We start from the raw sequence: 15,505 nt of genomic DNA, 5'->3' as shown, positions 1-15,505 counted from the left end.
GACAATGATGCACCTGTGAAAAGCCACATTTCTTTAAGTGCCATTGCAGATGTTTGCATGATACCGTGCAAGACTCACCACTGTGGCGGCACAGGGATGGAGGGAGGGCCGACTTTAACCCTTGAGTGACCAAATGAATGGTTGACCCTTTTGGCTGTGTATCACAGAGACAATACAGCCAGGATTGGCTGCCTGTCCCCTTCCCAACCAATGTATGATGCTAACAGGCTGAGACTTCCTGAGGCATGAAATTGGGTGGTTAGTACAGCCGCTGCCTCACAGCTCCAGTAACCTGGGTTCAATCCCGACCTCCAGTGCTGTCTGTGTGGAGTTTGCGCATTCTCCCCGTGACTGCGTGGGTTTCCCCAGAGTCCTCGGGTTTCCTCCCACATCACAAAGACATGTGGGTTGGTAGGCTAATTGGCTGCTGTCAATTGCTCCTGGTTTGTAGGTGAGTGATAGAATCTGGGGGGAGTTGATGGGAATGTGGGGAGAATAAAATGGGATGAGTGTAGGATTAGTGTAAATAGGTACTTGATGGTCAGTGTAGACTCGGTGAGCTGAAAGGCCTGCTTCTGATCAGTGTGACTCCAATTTACATCACTAGACCTCTTCGCCACTGATTCAGCAGTCCAAGCACTAGCTTAGATGGGCAGCTTGGCCGGCATGGGTGAGCTGGCCGGAAGGGCCTACTTCCATGCTGTATGATTCTATGACACAAATCAAAGCCAGTCCCATTTGCCCACATTTGGCCCATATCCTCTAAACCTTTCCTATCCCTGTACCTGTCCAAATGTCTTTTAACTGTTGTTAATGTACCTGCCTCAACCACTTCCTCTGGCAGCTCATTCCACCCTCTGTGGGAAAAAGTTGCCCCTCAGGTTCCTATTAAATCTCTCCCCTCTCACCTTAAACCTATGCCCTCTAGTTCTTGATTCCCCAACCCTAGGAAAAAGACTGTGCCCCTCATGATTTTATACGCTGCCATAAGAACATCCCTCAGTCTCTTATGCTCCAAGGAATAAAGTCCTAGCCTTCCCAACCACCCCCTGTAACCCAGTCCCTCAAGTCCTGGCAACATCCTCGTAAATCTTTTCTGCACCCTTTCTAGCTTACTGGCATCTTTCCAAAGGCAGGGTGACCAAAACTGAACACAATACTCCAAGTGCAGCCTCACCAGTGACTTGGAAAAGCCACCAATCTCCTATTAAGTTGGCAGGTTAAATATAACAGTTTTACCACATGAGATCAGCAGAGCCTGATATGAAAATTTAAAAAAACCCCAATAGCTTCTTGTCACCTTCAACTTGGACCAGCATGAGGGGGGATATGTTGGTAAATTCCCTGCTCCAAACAGGAGCAAAAAGATTAAAACCCCCTTCTTGGTTTTAAAATCCAAATAATGATTGATGAGCAATCCTGGTCACCCTAAGTGGGTACCAGAACATGTTTCTCCTCCTGAAATTTGAACTTTTTTTTAATTTCAAACATAAAATTTATTCATAATAAAAAATATATACAAAGGACGAACACAGTGCAAAATACAACAGAGCACCATTGCTACTCATGTGGCACCCTGAGGTGATACCCCTTTCATTGTTCAAGGGGCTTCCCCACCCAACTCAACCCCTCCATGTGCGGTAGTGGAAGGAACCAGACTGTGGTCCTTCCCCACAGAGCCTTGGCATTGGCTGCACCGAGGTTCAGTGCGTCCCTCAGCACGTACTCCTGCAGCCTGGAATGTGCCAGTCAGCAGCATTCCCTCACGGACATCTCGCTGAGCTGGAAGACCAACAAGTTTCGGGCTGATCAAAGGGCATCCTTCACCGAGTTGATGACCTTCCAGCATCACTTGAGGTCTGTCTCGGTGTGTGTCCCCGGGAACAGCCCGTGGATCAGGGTCTCCTCTGTTACGCAGCTGCTGGGGATGAACCGGGACACAGATCCATCTCCACACCCTCTTAGCAAATCCACAGTCTGCAAAGAGGCGCGTGACTGTTTCCTTCCCCACCACCCCCCACCCCCGCAGCCTCCCCGAGGGCAGCGTGCATTGGGGGTGATGTGTCGTCTGCGGAGGAAGGCTCTGACTGTGAGGGCACCTCTCACCACCAGCCAAGCGAGGTCTTGGTGCTGGTTGGACAGATCTGGCGATGAGGCATTCTGCCATATAGTTTGGACTGTTTGACCAGCCGGGTAAGATTTCATCTCAAGGAAAGTATGAACTATTACAGTGATCCCAACTTCCATCTGCCAACCTTAAAGTCATGCAGAGAGTGTCCATTCAGAAGTCTCTTACAAAAGATTTGAACAGAAGCAGAGGAAGGAAGCCTGGGCTTAGAAAAAATGAAACCCGCTTGGAAGTGTGAAATATGTATTTATAGACGTTCCTTTGCTTGGTAACCGTCTTATTCAGCCAATAGGAAAGCAGTGGGCCCTATCAGAATAGCTTTGAGCTTTCCCTGGAAGAACGACTTATCCAGACTAAAAAGAGAAGCAAAGAAATTAATGTAACTTATAATGTTGTAATTCAAGTCCTGAAAAGAATCAATATCTTGCAGTGTCCAATGGTTGCACACTGTTCAGAAACGTCAATATTTATGACAATTAGACGAGCAGTTTAGGGTCCAGCCAGGGCACTGAAGATCGAATTCTTTTATCCGAATAGTGATCTGATTCTGTTCGTTATGTTTTTCTGTCATTTTAAGTTTTCCCTTTACATTTAATCTTGGGGCAAAGGGATTACAAAGGAAGTGAATTGTTCATTTTTTTTTAACTGAGAAGTATTAAGGGCATGTCATCCTTAATTTGTCTTGAGGTCTTCCAGAAAACTGGAAACGGTATAAACAATGGTTTCAACTATTTGTGGCAATGAATGGAGTAAAGGAAAAATAAAGTAAAACAATGGTTGAAGCAGTTCAGTTTACAATGTTTACGGGAAGAGCCAGTTATTTGATTTTTTTCACATTTAAGAGTCTGTATGGGTTCAAGAAGGATTGGCCCAGAAACCATTCTGGGTCAACATCCCAGGTCCATTGCAAAGCTTTCTGTGGGACGTGCTGGTGCCGAACCTCATTGTGCACTGGCTTTTCTAACTGATTCGTTAGGGACTTAGGGTTTCTGCTTGTCCAGTTTTGAAGCAGTTGGTTCAAACTTTCAACATGTAGCAAACAATGAGAGTGTGAAGTCTCTCTTGAACAGTGGTGGAAATTGGATGAAATGCAAAAAGGGTTGACAATTTATTACTGATCTTTTTATGACACAAAAGAGAATCACCCCTTAAGGTCGAAGTACATTTTGTTTTGTTCTGTATTTTCTGATGTGGGTTAATTAGGTCATAATGTTGCTGATATACTTGTCAGCCTGAACAAAGCAAATTTCAGAACTTAGGCAATGATCCCAACCCCTTCTCTGACTCTATCTTCTTTCATCTAATCTAGAACTTACAAAATGTAACAAGGGAGGCAAATCATAAGTTATGTTAAACTCTGGTCCTGAAAAATATTGTTTTTTCTCTTTTTTCTTCCTACGGTTATAGGAAAATGACTTCTTCCATGCAAACAAATCTCCATCTAGCTTTTTATCCCACAAGGAGGTGTCTTGCTGATTCCCTTTAACCAGCTGGTTCCTTGGGGGCTGAGCCCTGCATGTCTCTATTCAGCCTCTTCTCTGGGGTAAAATCTCTGACTCATCCAGATCCTTCCCTGTGCCAAAGAGGGGTGGGAGGTGGGGGAAGCTACATCTGTTTAAAAAATCCTATAAGCCCTCCTCAAATTCTTTACCAGATGTGTTCCTTCTGGGTGTTCTGCGCCTTGAATCTCTTCCTGTGCAAGTTTATTTGGTGCCATTGAAGCTAATAGAGGACTTTCTGTTATTCAAAAGAGGTCAGGTAAGGTGGATCCCCTGAAGTGTTGGGTCAACGCAACATATCATGGCAGGTGGTAAAAGGAGGTGAGTGACAAGAGTCAAGTAACACACAGCACCTGGGTCTGATATGCAATTAAACCGCAGCTTTGTGTTACAGCTATCCAAGAATGTGGCGAGTCCTTAGCATGACAACTACACATGTGGGAACAAATACTTTCTTAGGACACCAAAACTTCCTCAGGTTAGGCCAGAGAGAAAAAACTTCCTTTATGCCATCAATTTTCGACTTTAGAATACTGTAAATTGCTTTAATCAGATACTTTCTGTTAATGTAGTTTTAAGAAATGGTGTGTGGTTGATAGTGAGAAAGATATTGATGGACTGGTCAAGTGGGAAGTTAAATTGCAAATGGAATTCAACCTGGAGAAATGAGAAGTGGTGCATTTGAGGAGGAATAGACAGCAATTTTTCTGAGATTTCTATGATTTCATGACTTCCCTGCTTTTATATTTTAGGCTAATAATGGCAGGTATTCCATGTACTTTGTTACCTACCCTTTGTATCTGGGAATACACAGCAATTGGTAGGTTACTGAGAAGTGCAAGGAAAAATAGAGACAGAGTGTACATAGATACAAGAGATTCCGCAGATGCTGGAATCTGAAGAAACACACATAAAATGCTGGAGGAACTCAGCAGGTCAGGCAGCATCTATGGAGGGAAATAGACAGTCGACATTTCAGGCCAAGACCCTTCATCAGGACTGGAAAGGAAGAGGGCAGAAGCCGGAATAAGAAGGTTGGGGGAGGTGGAGGAGCACAAGGTGGCAGGTGATAGGTGAGTCCAGGTGAGGGGGGAAGGTAGGTGGGTGGGGGAGGGGGGGTTATGAAAGGGAGTGATGTGAGGTGATAGGTAGAAGAGGCAAAGAGCTGAAGAAGAAGGAGTCCGGTAGGAGAGGGCAGTAGACCATGGAATAAAGGGAAGGAGGTGGAGAGTGGATGAGCAGGTCATGAGGGCAGGGGAGGGGAAAGAGAAGGGGTCAGGGAATCACAGGAATGAGGGAAGACGGCGGGGGGGGGGGGGTGGTGGGAAAAAAGGGAGGGGTTACCAGAAGTTAGAAGCTGTCAGGTTGGAGACTACCAAGGTGGAATATGAGGTGTTCCTCCAGCCTTCAGTGGAGTGTACATACACAGATCAGCGAAGCAGCAGAGCAGATACAAAGGGTAGGTAACAAAATGCATGGAATACCTGCCATTATTAGCCTAAAATATAAGAGCAGGGAAGTCATGAAATCATGGAAATCTCAGAAAACTTCTGACACTGTAGGATGCCATCCACCCCATTGTGTCTGTGCTGGTCAAGAAAGAGCTGCCCAAGCTAATCCCAACTTCCAGCACCAGGTCCATGCCCTTCAGGACAAGGCTCTTAAAATATGCACCCAAGTACATTTTAAATGTGACGGGAGTTCCAGCCCCCTATCACCCAGTGGGTGAAAAATTTATTCCTCATATCTCTCCCAGTCCTGCTTCTCATTACTTCAGAACTGTGTCCCTTGATTACTGAGGGAAATAGATCTTTCCTCCATCTAAGCTCATAATTTTATACATTTTGACTTGGTCTCCCCTTAGCTTCCTCTGTTCCAAAGAAATTTAACATTTTCTTATAGCAACAATATTCTTATCCTGGCAAAATCTCTATAAATCTCTTCTGCATTCACTCTAGTGCAAGAACATCTTCCCTTTAATGTAGTGACCAGGCATGAACACAGTATTCAATCTGTGGTCTAATTAGTGTTGTTCACAGTTCTAGCATAAGCTCCCTGCTCATGTATTCTATGCCCAGGCTAATGAAGGAAAGTATCTCCTATGCCTTTTCAACCACCTTGTTGACTTTCCTGCTACATTTACGGACCTGTAGACAAAGATCTCTGCATAAAGAGAAGACTAGTTCAGGCACAGCAAAAGTGCTGTGTACATTTCTGGTTACAGTATTGCAGGAAGGATGTAATAGTATTAGAGAGGGTATAGGTGAGATGTACAAAGAAATTGTCAGGCTGGAGAATTTTAATTCTGAAGACAGCTTGTCTACACAGTTTATTTGCTTTGGAATAAGGGAAGTTTAATAGAAGTTTGGAAAATTAAAAGAAACTAGGATTGAGTGGGTAGGTAGGATCTATTTCCCTTTTCAAACAGATCAATTACTACAGAGCATAGGTTTAGGGTTAGTAGTAGAAGAAATGAGGTTAAAATAATTCAATCAGAAGGCAATTGAGGTTGAGAACCTATTGTCTGAAGTGGTGGAGGAAGAAATGCTCATCACATTTAAAAACTACTTGCACCAACAAGTGTTGCATTTTGGTAAGGGCAGGACTTGCATAGTAAATGGTAGGGCCCTGCAGAGTTTTGTAGAACAGAGGGCCCTAAGTGTATAGGAAGATAGTTCCCTGAAAGTGGCAACACAGGTAGACAGAGTGTTGAAGAAGGTGTTTAGCATGCTTGCCTTCATTGGTCAGGGCATTTAGTACAAGAGTTGGGATGTCATGTTGCAACTGTACAAGAAGTTGGTGAGACTGCATTTGGAGTATTGTGCCCAGTTCTAGTTGCCCAGCTATATGAAGGATGTCACTAAGCTGGAAAGGGTACAGAAAAGTTCCACATGGATGTTACCAAGACTGGACGGCTTGAGTTATATGGATAGGCTGGAATATTTTATTCCCTAGCGTGCAGGAAATAGAGGCTGAGAGGTGACGTTATACAGGTTTATAAAAACCATGAGCGACATAGACAAGGTGGATGATCACAGTCTTTTTTCCCAGAGTAGGGGAGTCTAAAATTAGAAGACATAATTTAAGGTGAGAGGGGAAAGATTTAAAAGAGACCTGAGGGGTAACTTTTTCACACAGAGGGTGGTGGGTATATGGAACGATCTCCTAGAGGAAGCTGTGGAGGTGGGTACAATTACAATGTTTAAAAGACATAAAAACTTCCTTCCATTTAAGCTGTGTTGCTTAAATGGAAGGAAGTTACTCCGCCTACTCATGCTCAATGGTTACGGGATGTTATCTCATGCTTGAATCTAAAGAAGATTTGCTGTTCAGTTTTTGAACCTAACCTAGACTTTCAAACCCTGTGGGGAGCTTTTTTGAATTATTTTCAAAATCTCTGATTTGGGGACTAAAATGCAGATATTGGCTGACACGGTTACGTTTTTAAAAGTTTTTCCTTGTTTTTTCCATCTAACATCTAAGGTTTTGGTAGTGGGAGTAGATTTTTTTATAACAAAATATTTCAATTTTTCCTTCCTTTATTAACTAACTACTATATGTGATTATTAATTTAGAGTATTGTAATCTAAGTAAGATTTAATACAGTGTATTCAGTAGTATTTTTATTCTCTTTCTTGATGCATGTACTCTGTATTTTTTTCATGGATTCAATAAAAATATTGTAAAGACAGCAAAGACGTTTGGACAGGTACATACAGGAGCCTGAGGGCACATACCATCAGGCTCAAGGACAGCTTCTATCCCACGGTGATAAGACTATTGAACAGTTCCCTCATATGATGAGATGGACTCTTGACCTCACAATCTACATTGTTTGACCTTGTACCATATTGTCTACCTGCAATGCACTTCCCTATAGCTGTGACACTTTACTCTGTACTCTGTTATTGTTTTTACTCTGTGCTACCTCAATGCACTCTGTACTACCTCAATGCACTGTGTAATGACAATAATGTAGTGGTACAGGTGACAATAATAAACCAACACCAATACCAATACATGGATCGAAAAGGTTTAGAGGGATATGGGCCAAATGCAGACAAATGGACTACCTCAGACAGACGCCTTGGTTGGCATGGATGAGTTGGGCCAAAGGGCCTGTTTTTGTGCTGTACAACTCATTGCTCTATGACTGATACTTTGAGTGCCATTAAAAAGAAACCTACAATGCTATGGAGCTAGAGGCAAGACTATAGGATATAGGAACAGAATTAGGCCATTCGGCCCATTGAGTTTGCTCCACCATTCGATCATGACTGATTTTCTTTTCTCAACCCTATTCTCCTGCCTTCTCCCTGTAACTCTTTACCCCCTTACCAATCAAGAACCTATCAGTTTCTTCCTTAAATACACCCAGTGACTTGGTCTCCACAGCCCCCCAATGAATTCCACAGATTCACCATCCTCCAGCTGAAGAAATTCCTCCTCATCTCAGCTCTAAAGGGACATCCCTTTATTCTTAAAGGGAAGTTAGGACTTGGCTAGGATGGACACCATTGGCAAATAAACTGTGCTGCAGACTTCTATGATCCTATGAATGCAGCAGCCAATTTGAACACAGGAAACCCCCACATTGATATGTCATTACGACCAGATAATGCTTTAGTGATGTCGATTAGAGGATGAATTTTGACCCAGGTCATAAATCCACGACGGTAACCAAATTACATAAAGAACAGAATCCCTGATAGAAATGCCAATTATGTAATTTTTCTGTGTTATTTTGTCAGGGCGGTCTACAGGCTCATCTGTTTATGGTGTTCACTACAGACATACAGCTGCACATTGCAATGTAGCAGCCCAGGTGTTTGAATATATGCCCGAGAAAAAAAATAGTTAAGTGGGCTTCTTTTTTTGTCCTAATTGTTGCATTAATATTTTAATATTGTGCCACTCATTTATCAATTGAAAGATTAGTTTTCTGCTCCAGCTAAAGTCAATAAACGTTGCATTGCTCTCGCTCACATGCGATAATGTACGAACAGTAATTGTCTCGCCCTGGCATGCAGTACTGTATTCAAATTGCTTCAGTTAAACAGGACCCTAGTCGAGCCAGACTGCAGGAGATTATTCTGTCTGGCCTTGCTGCGTGCAGCATCTGTGTTAATAGAATTTATTTCTGCAGTCACTCTCAACTCCCTGTTGTGTATTCAAGCAGTGTGTGGGCTTCTTTTAGCTAGTGAGCTAGCAGCAGAGCATAGTCAAATATATCAGGGAGGGGGGAAAGAGCGTTCTCTTTTTAACCACATTTATTGCAACGAGGTTAAGTGTTTATATGTCTTATGTATATCCTTCATGAGTGATTGCTTCGAGTGTTAACAATTATCGATGAGAAGGATCTGGTGCATTTTGAAAACATTCATTATAGGATCTATTAAAATAACTTCTATGATATTTAATTACGAAAACAATATAGTAATATTTTCTCTTCTGGCATTACAATATGTAGCACATTGTGGCTGCCATTTTCAGAGCCCCTCGTTGTTTTGGCAAAAGCTCTCTTACTAATAGTGAGTTAATCATTCATAGCAAGTCACATGAATTCCAGAGTTGCTGTGAGTTCTACATTCAAGAATGAACTACTTTGCTAAATCAGCAAAGACAGTTGTCAAGGTTACCTATATGTAATCTATTTAACCGGTTCCCAAAACACCAATCAAGGTCAGATAGCTCAGTAAAGGAGCGCAGTCTGTGTAGATTCATACAGTACACTGCATTGTATCAAGACAGCAGGGAAGAAAAAACTCATTAGGAAATCAAACGCTAAGATGAGTGAAGTGTTAATTATTCCTCTCGTTCTATTTCTCTGCCCCTAGTAATGCACGGACATTAAACAAAAAAAATGTATTCAAAAAATAAAGAAAATTGGTCGGGTCCACATTGCCCAATGTAAAACAGAAACTAGTATTGGCCCGTATTTGCATATGAAAAAATGAAACTAATTGTATCTATGGGGAACTGGTGTGAACCAATCAATTGTGCAAGCATCAGCATGGTACAGCTTGTTAAATCCTGCTCAGTATAATCAATCTGGATTGCAATATGCAGATGTCGAGCCAGTGACAGAGGAATCCACCATAAGGCTGAAAAATCACATCCTGGAAAACTGGCACGGTTTTGATCTAATCCACACTCGGGTCTGGACCTGCCTGAAACTCATTCCCGGTTCTGATTATGAGTTGTCACATCGGCCGGGCTTTAAAACAAGACCTGCGAAAAACACATGCTCGACACTGAGACCCTCACTGTTGGCGAAGGAAAGCAAGATATAGAACGTGCAAGTGGAAGGTGCAAAACTGCTGCTGTGTAGCTCGCTACTGAAAATACAAATAAATAACCTTTGAGCCCTGGCTGTTGAGTTGATCAGAGGAGGTGCTTATCCCTCCTGGGTAAGGTGAAAGCTCCAATTGTCTAAGATAACCTCCTTTTCCCAGCGACATTGAGTGCTGCAAATGGTATGGCTCATTTCACAATACCAAAAGCAGGCCGTTGTTTGACAATCTAAAGGGGGCTTGATGAAAGGATATGTTAAATACTTTTGAAAAGAAGTGTCTGAATGAATGGTGACAAAGATAAATGAGGAAACCCTGCTTGAGGTTTCTGTAAAAAAACCTGCAGTGTATATGTTTATGATCCAAAACACTGAGAATATTGCAGTTATATCTTGCCAGACAGGAAGGTGTATGATGGGAACAAAAAGCTGGGCATCCTCAGCAAAAAAAGTTCATTGGTTATTGGTAAATAGAGTATTGCTGTGTAAGCATTAAGTTCAAGTTATGCAATTGGAATTTCAACCAGCTCTCCAAGAGGTACGTTGTAAAGTTGTTCTATCCAATGGTGGATCTGTGGCAGACTTGTATAATCACTGAAGAAACTTGATAAGTAATCAAGGATTTGTAACATAACACGGGCATGGGGTAAGTTTCATGACATTAATAAGCTGCTTATAATTTCTCCCCATTGCTATCATTACTTTCAACACATTCTTAATTTAACATTTCTCTTTAACAGTGGCGGGACAGTCCTGTTGCTGTAGAGGGACAAATGTATGCCTTTCTGTCAAATTTAAGAAAGGAAGAAGGAAATGCATTTCTATAGCACCTTTCACACTGACCTAAACTGCTTCAAAGCCACTGAACAGGTTACCCCGTCATAGGAAAAAATGCCATTAAGCTGGAAAGAGCGCAAAAAAGATTTGCAAGAGTGTGGCCAGGACTCGAGGGCCTGAATTATAGGGAAAGGTTGGGTAGGCTAGGACTTTATTCCTTCGAGCGTAGGGGATTGGGGGGTGACCTTGTAGGGGTGTATAGTATCATAGAACATAGAATATTACAGCACAGTACAGGCCCTTCGGCCCACAATATCATGCCGACATTTTATCCTGCTCTAAGATCTATCTAACCCTTCCCTCCCACATAGCCCTCCATTTCTCATTCATGTGTCTAAGAGTCTCTTAAATGTCCCTAATGAATCTTCCCCCACAATCTCTGCTGGCAGTGTGTTCCATGCACCCACCACTCTCTGTGTAAAAAACTTATCCCTGACATCCACCTTATATCTTCCTCCCATCACCTTAAAATTATGCGCCTTCATGTTAGCCATTGTCGCCCTGGGAAAAAGTCTCTGACTGTCCACTTAATCTATGCCTCTTATCATTTTGTACACCTCTATCGTCAAAAGAGGCATGAGAGGCATAGTTAGGGTTAATGCACGCAGTCTTTTTACCAGAGAAAGAGAAACAAAAATTAAAGGCTATAGGTTTAGGGTGAGAGATGAAAGATTTAAAAGGGACCTGAAGGGCAACTTCTTCACATAGAGGATGGTGTGTATCTGGAACGAGCTGCCAGAGGAAGTGGCTGAGACAGGTACAATAACAACATCTAAAAGACATTTGGACAGGTACATGGATAGGAAAGGTTTAGAGGGATATGGGTCAAATTCAGGCAAATGGGACTAGCTTAGATGGGCATCTTGGTTGGTATGGATGAGTTTGGCTGGAGGCCTGTTTCGATGCTATATTAATCTAAGCACAGTGGCACAGTGCCCCACAGCTGCAGTGACACAGGTTCAATCCCGACCTCTAGTGCTCTCTGTCTGGAGTTTGCATGTTCTCCTTGTGACCACGTGGGTTTCCTCAGATGCTCAGGTTTCCTCCCAAATCCCACAGGTTAATTGCCCACTGTAAATTTTCTCCAATGTGTAGACGACTGGGGGAAGGTGACAGGAGGGTGAGGAAAATAAAATGCGATTAGTGTAACTGGGTGCTTGACGGTTGGCACGCACTCAGTGGGCCAAAGGGCCTGTTTCATGCTATATGGCTCTATGAAACAGTTTTGACGTGCAGCCACCAGTACAGTGTAGAAAATGCAATGGTCAATTTTCACACAGCAAGTTCCCATAAATATCCATGTGATAATGATCAGATAATCTCTCTTGGGATGCTGACTAGGGGGATTTGTTAGGGCACTGGGAATAAATCCCCTGATCTTTGAAATAATCTCATGGGATCTTTTATGCCCCACTCAGAAGAGAGAGTGTGAGGTTGACGGGGTGGGGAGGGATCATTGACCTGAAACATTAACTCCGTTTCTCTTTCCACACATGCTGTCAGACCTGCATCGTGTTTCTGGCACTTTTTGTGTTTTATAGTGAGATAGAACCTTGGTTTAACATTTCATCAAGAAGGTGACATCTCCAACAGTCCAACACTGCCTCAAGAACTGCATTGGACTTAAACTAAATTTTTTCCTTTGCTGAAGCCTTGTGAGTGGTACAGGAGCCCACAACTTTTTGACTGTAATTAAAATAGAAAATTCTGGAAGCACTCTGCAAGTCAGCCGGCATTTGTGGAAAGAGAAATGGAGTTAAGGTTTCAGGTCAAACCTTCAACAGAAGTTCAAGAGTATTGCTTGAGAAGTAAATATTGTTGAGATACAGAAAGCCCCTCCAACACTGAATTACATGAAGATATCTGAACACTTTGAAGAATATGCAGATCATTCAAGCTAAAGTCATCCTGATGTGGTCTGAACTATTTTGCTCTGAATAAAAGTCTCAGCTTTTTGGGAGGATGGGAAGGATGGGAGTAAGTTTGTGATTCACAGTAACCTTCTTAAATCCATCATTATGGCTTCAGTCCGTTTCCACATGCAGTTCAGAAGCAATAATTGAGAACAAGGGGAGTCAGTGAACCTCCCACCAAATTCCTTCTGTTCTAGAAGACAACCCACATCCCCAGAAAACTTGCTGGGTGCGAGTAAAGCTCGGAATTTTTATCTGCCAAGTGTGTTGAAGGTACACTGAAGAAAATGGAGCTGGTTCTGTGCTGAGTTACATTGATTGGCAGAAGTCCAATTTTGGTGTTATTTTGGTTTTAATCTTCCCCTCAGGACCAATCCCACAATCAGTTTATTTTTTCTCTCTGAATTGACAGGCATACATGTCAGTTGGTCGTGCTTCTGAGTTGAAGGGTTCAAGTCCTACTCCAGTGACTTGAACAATAGTGTAAGATGTGGAGAGCTACATTGTTGTTGTCCAGATGAGTGCCTTGACCTGTGGCCCACTCTGTTCTCTCAGATAGCTGTGGTAGATCCCATGGCATTATTCCAAGAGGTAGCAGGAGAGTTATCCTGATGTCCTGACCCCAACCAACACTGTCAAACCAGTTGTCTGGTGATGACTTCATTGCCGTTTGCAGCACCTGTCTTTCTTTTATTATATAAACATTTATTCAATAAAAGCACTACAGAAAGACAACCAGTGTCAATACACTACATCTAATACAGAAAAGAAGAAACTAAGCAACGACATAACTACAGTAGAGAATGCAAACTAATACTAACGAAACACACATGCAACACTACACCCGTTAATACAACACGCAACACTTCAAATAAGAATCATGTTTGTACTGTCCACGACACACGTGATCCCCTGAGGGGCCCACCGAGCGCGGAACTCAGCCAGGGTGCCCGCGGAAACCGCGTGCTCCCTCTCTAAACACACCCGCGCGCGCACCTAAGCACAGAAGACGGGCAGGCAGGCAAACCGGCCAGTACCCTCGGCCGCCCGCCGCTGCATCCCGTGGATGGCCAGCTTGGCCAGCTTGGCCAGGCCCAGCAGGAAACCCACCAGGAGATCCTCCACGCGCCCCGCCCCACGCCGCACCGGGTGCCCGTAAACCAACAGCGTCGGGCTGAAGTGCAGCCAGAACTTCAGCAGCAGCCCCTTCAGATACGCAAAGAGGGGCTGCAACCTCTCGCACTCCGCGTACGCGTGGTACACCGTCTCCTCCGGGCTGCAGAAGTGACAGGCGGCCAGGATGTCAGTGAACTGGCTCAAAAATCGGTTGCACGGCACAGCCCAGTGCAACACCCTCCACCCCAGGTCCCCGATGTACAGCAGGAGGACTCCCGCGTAGAGAGACCTCCACCAGGGACCATTGCAGCACCTGTCTGTGCACAAAGAAGCTGCCACATTAAGCAGTGATCAGCCACTCCAAAATTATTCCTTTGGCTATGAAGTAATCCAGATTGTGTGCAATCCTGGTCACCCCATTGCAGGAAGGATGTGGAGGCATTGGAGAGGGTGCAGAAGAGGTTTACCAGGATGCTGCCTGGATTAGAGCGTATGAGCTATAAGGAGATGTTAGACTAACTTGGGTTGTTTTCTCTAGCGCGCCAGAAGCTGAGGGGAGACTTGATAGAAATGTATAAAATTATGAGAGGCATAGATAGTGTAGACAGTCAGAATCTTTCTCCCAGGGTAGAAATGTCAAATACTAGAGGGCATGCATTTAAAGTGAGAGCGGAAACATTTCAATGAGATGTGTGAGGCAAGGTTTTTACACAGAGAGTGGTGGGTGCCTGGAACAGGCTGCCAGGGGGAGTGGTGGAAGCAGATACAATAGTGGTGTTTAAGAGGCTGTAAGATAGAGACATGAATATGCAGGGAATGGACGGATATGGATCACGTTCAGGCAGAAGAGAATTAGTTTAATTTTGCTTCACGTTCAGTGCAGACATCATGGGCCAAAGGGCCTTTTCCTGTGCTATTGTTATATAAATGCTAGTTGTTTATTACTGAAGAGGACTTCCTCCAGCCTGTCATTTGGGAGAAGCAGCACTCTTGGGAGGTTAGGTCTGCAGTTTCTCGCACATCACAATTCAGTCGTGTAACTTGGAGGTCGTGCAAAGGGATGCATAAATACCCACAGGAGCCAGAGTACCATCAAACCTCTATGTCAATGGAAATGGTTCAGTGACTGAATGCTCATGGGAATAGCCTTGAATCCAACCAAATGGCAGAGAACAAACAGCAGACTAACGAAAGCAACATGATAAAGGATGCCCAAAATAGTCCATGGGTTTACCTCCTCGGGTAACAGCAGAAAGTGCACCATGGACCCATGCAGGCACCACCCTGGATGGTGTGCACAGTGCAGACGATGGGGACAGTTTCTTTTTTTTTAAATCACATTGCCATTAAAGAGAATCCTTAGAAAATTGGTTTCTGTCTCAAATACTTCAGGGAGCCGTAGAGAGACATTATTCCTGAAAGCCTGAAGCACATTAATTGGGATATAGATTGGAGCACAATCATACCTGTTATAAGAATTGAGTGCAGGGGGAAGAGATGTCAGGACTGAGATAGGTAACTGATAAAGGTGCTGAGGGAACTGGGGCAGGAAGGGAACATTGTCAAACTGCACTCAGCACACTCCCCTGCTGTCTGCCTTCAATAACTCTTTCTGGTCTCATCCTGCAGTGTTTTGATAGCACATTGATCATGAAAATGTACTGACAACCCCAATATTACAAAATACCATCTTTGTTCTCTTTTATTTTTTCCAGGAAAC

The sequence above is a fragment of the Pristis pectinata genome, chromosome 8, assembly GCF_009764475.1.
Source record: "Pristis pectinata isolate sPriPec2 chromosome 8, sPriPec2.1.pri, whole genome shotgun sequence".
NCBI classification, from domain to species: domain Eukaryota; kingdom Metazoa; phylum Chordata; class Chondrichthyes; order Rhinopristiformes; family Pristidae; genus Pristis; species Pristis pectinata.
The sequence above is the reverse complement of the archived record's forward strand: the minus strand, read 5'-3'. Positions refer to the sequence as shown.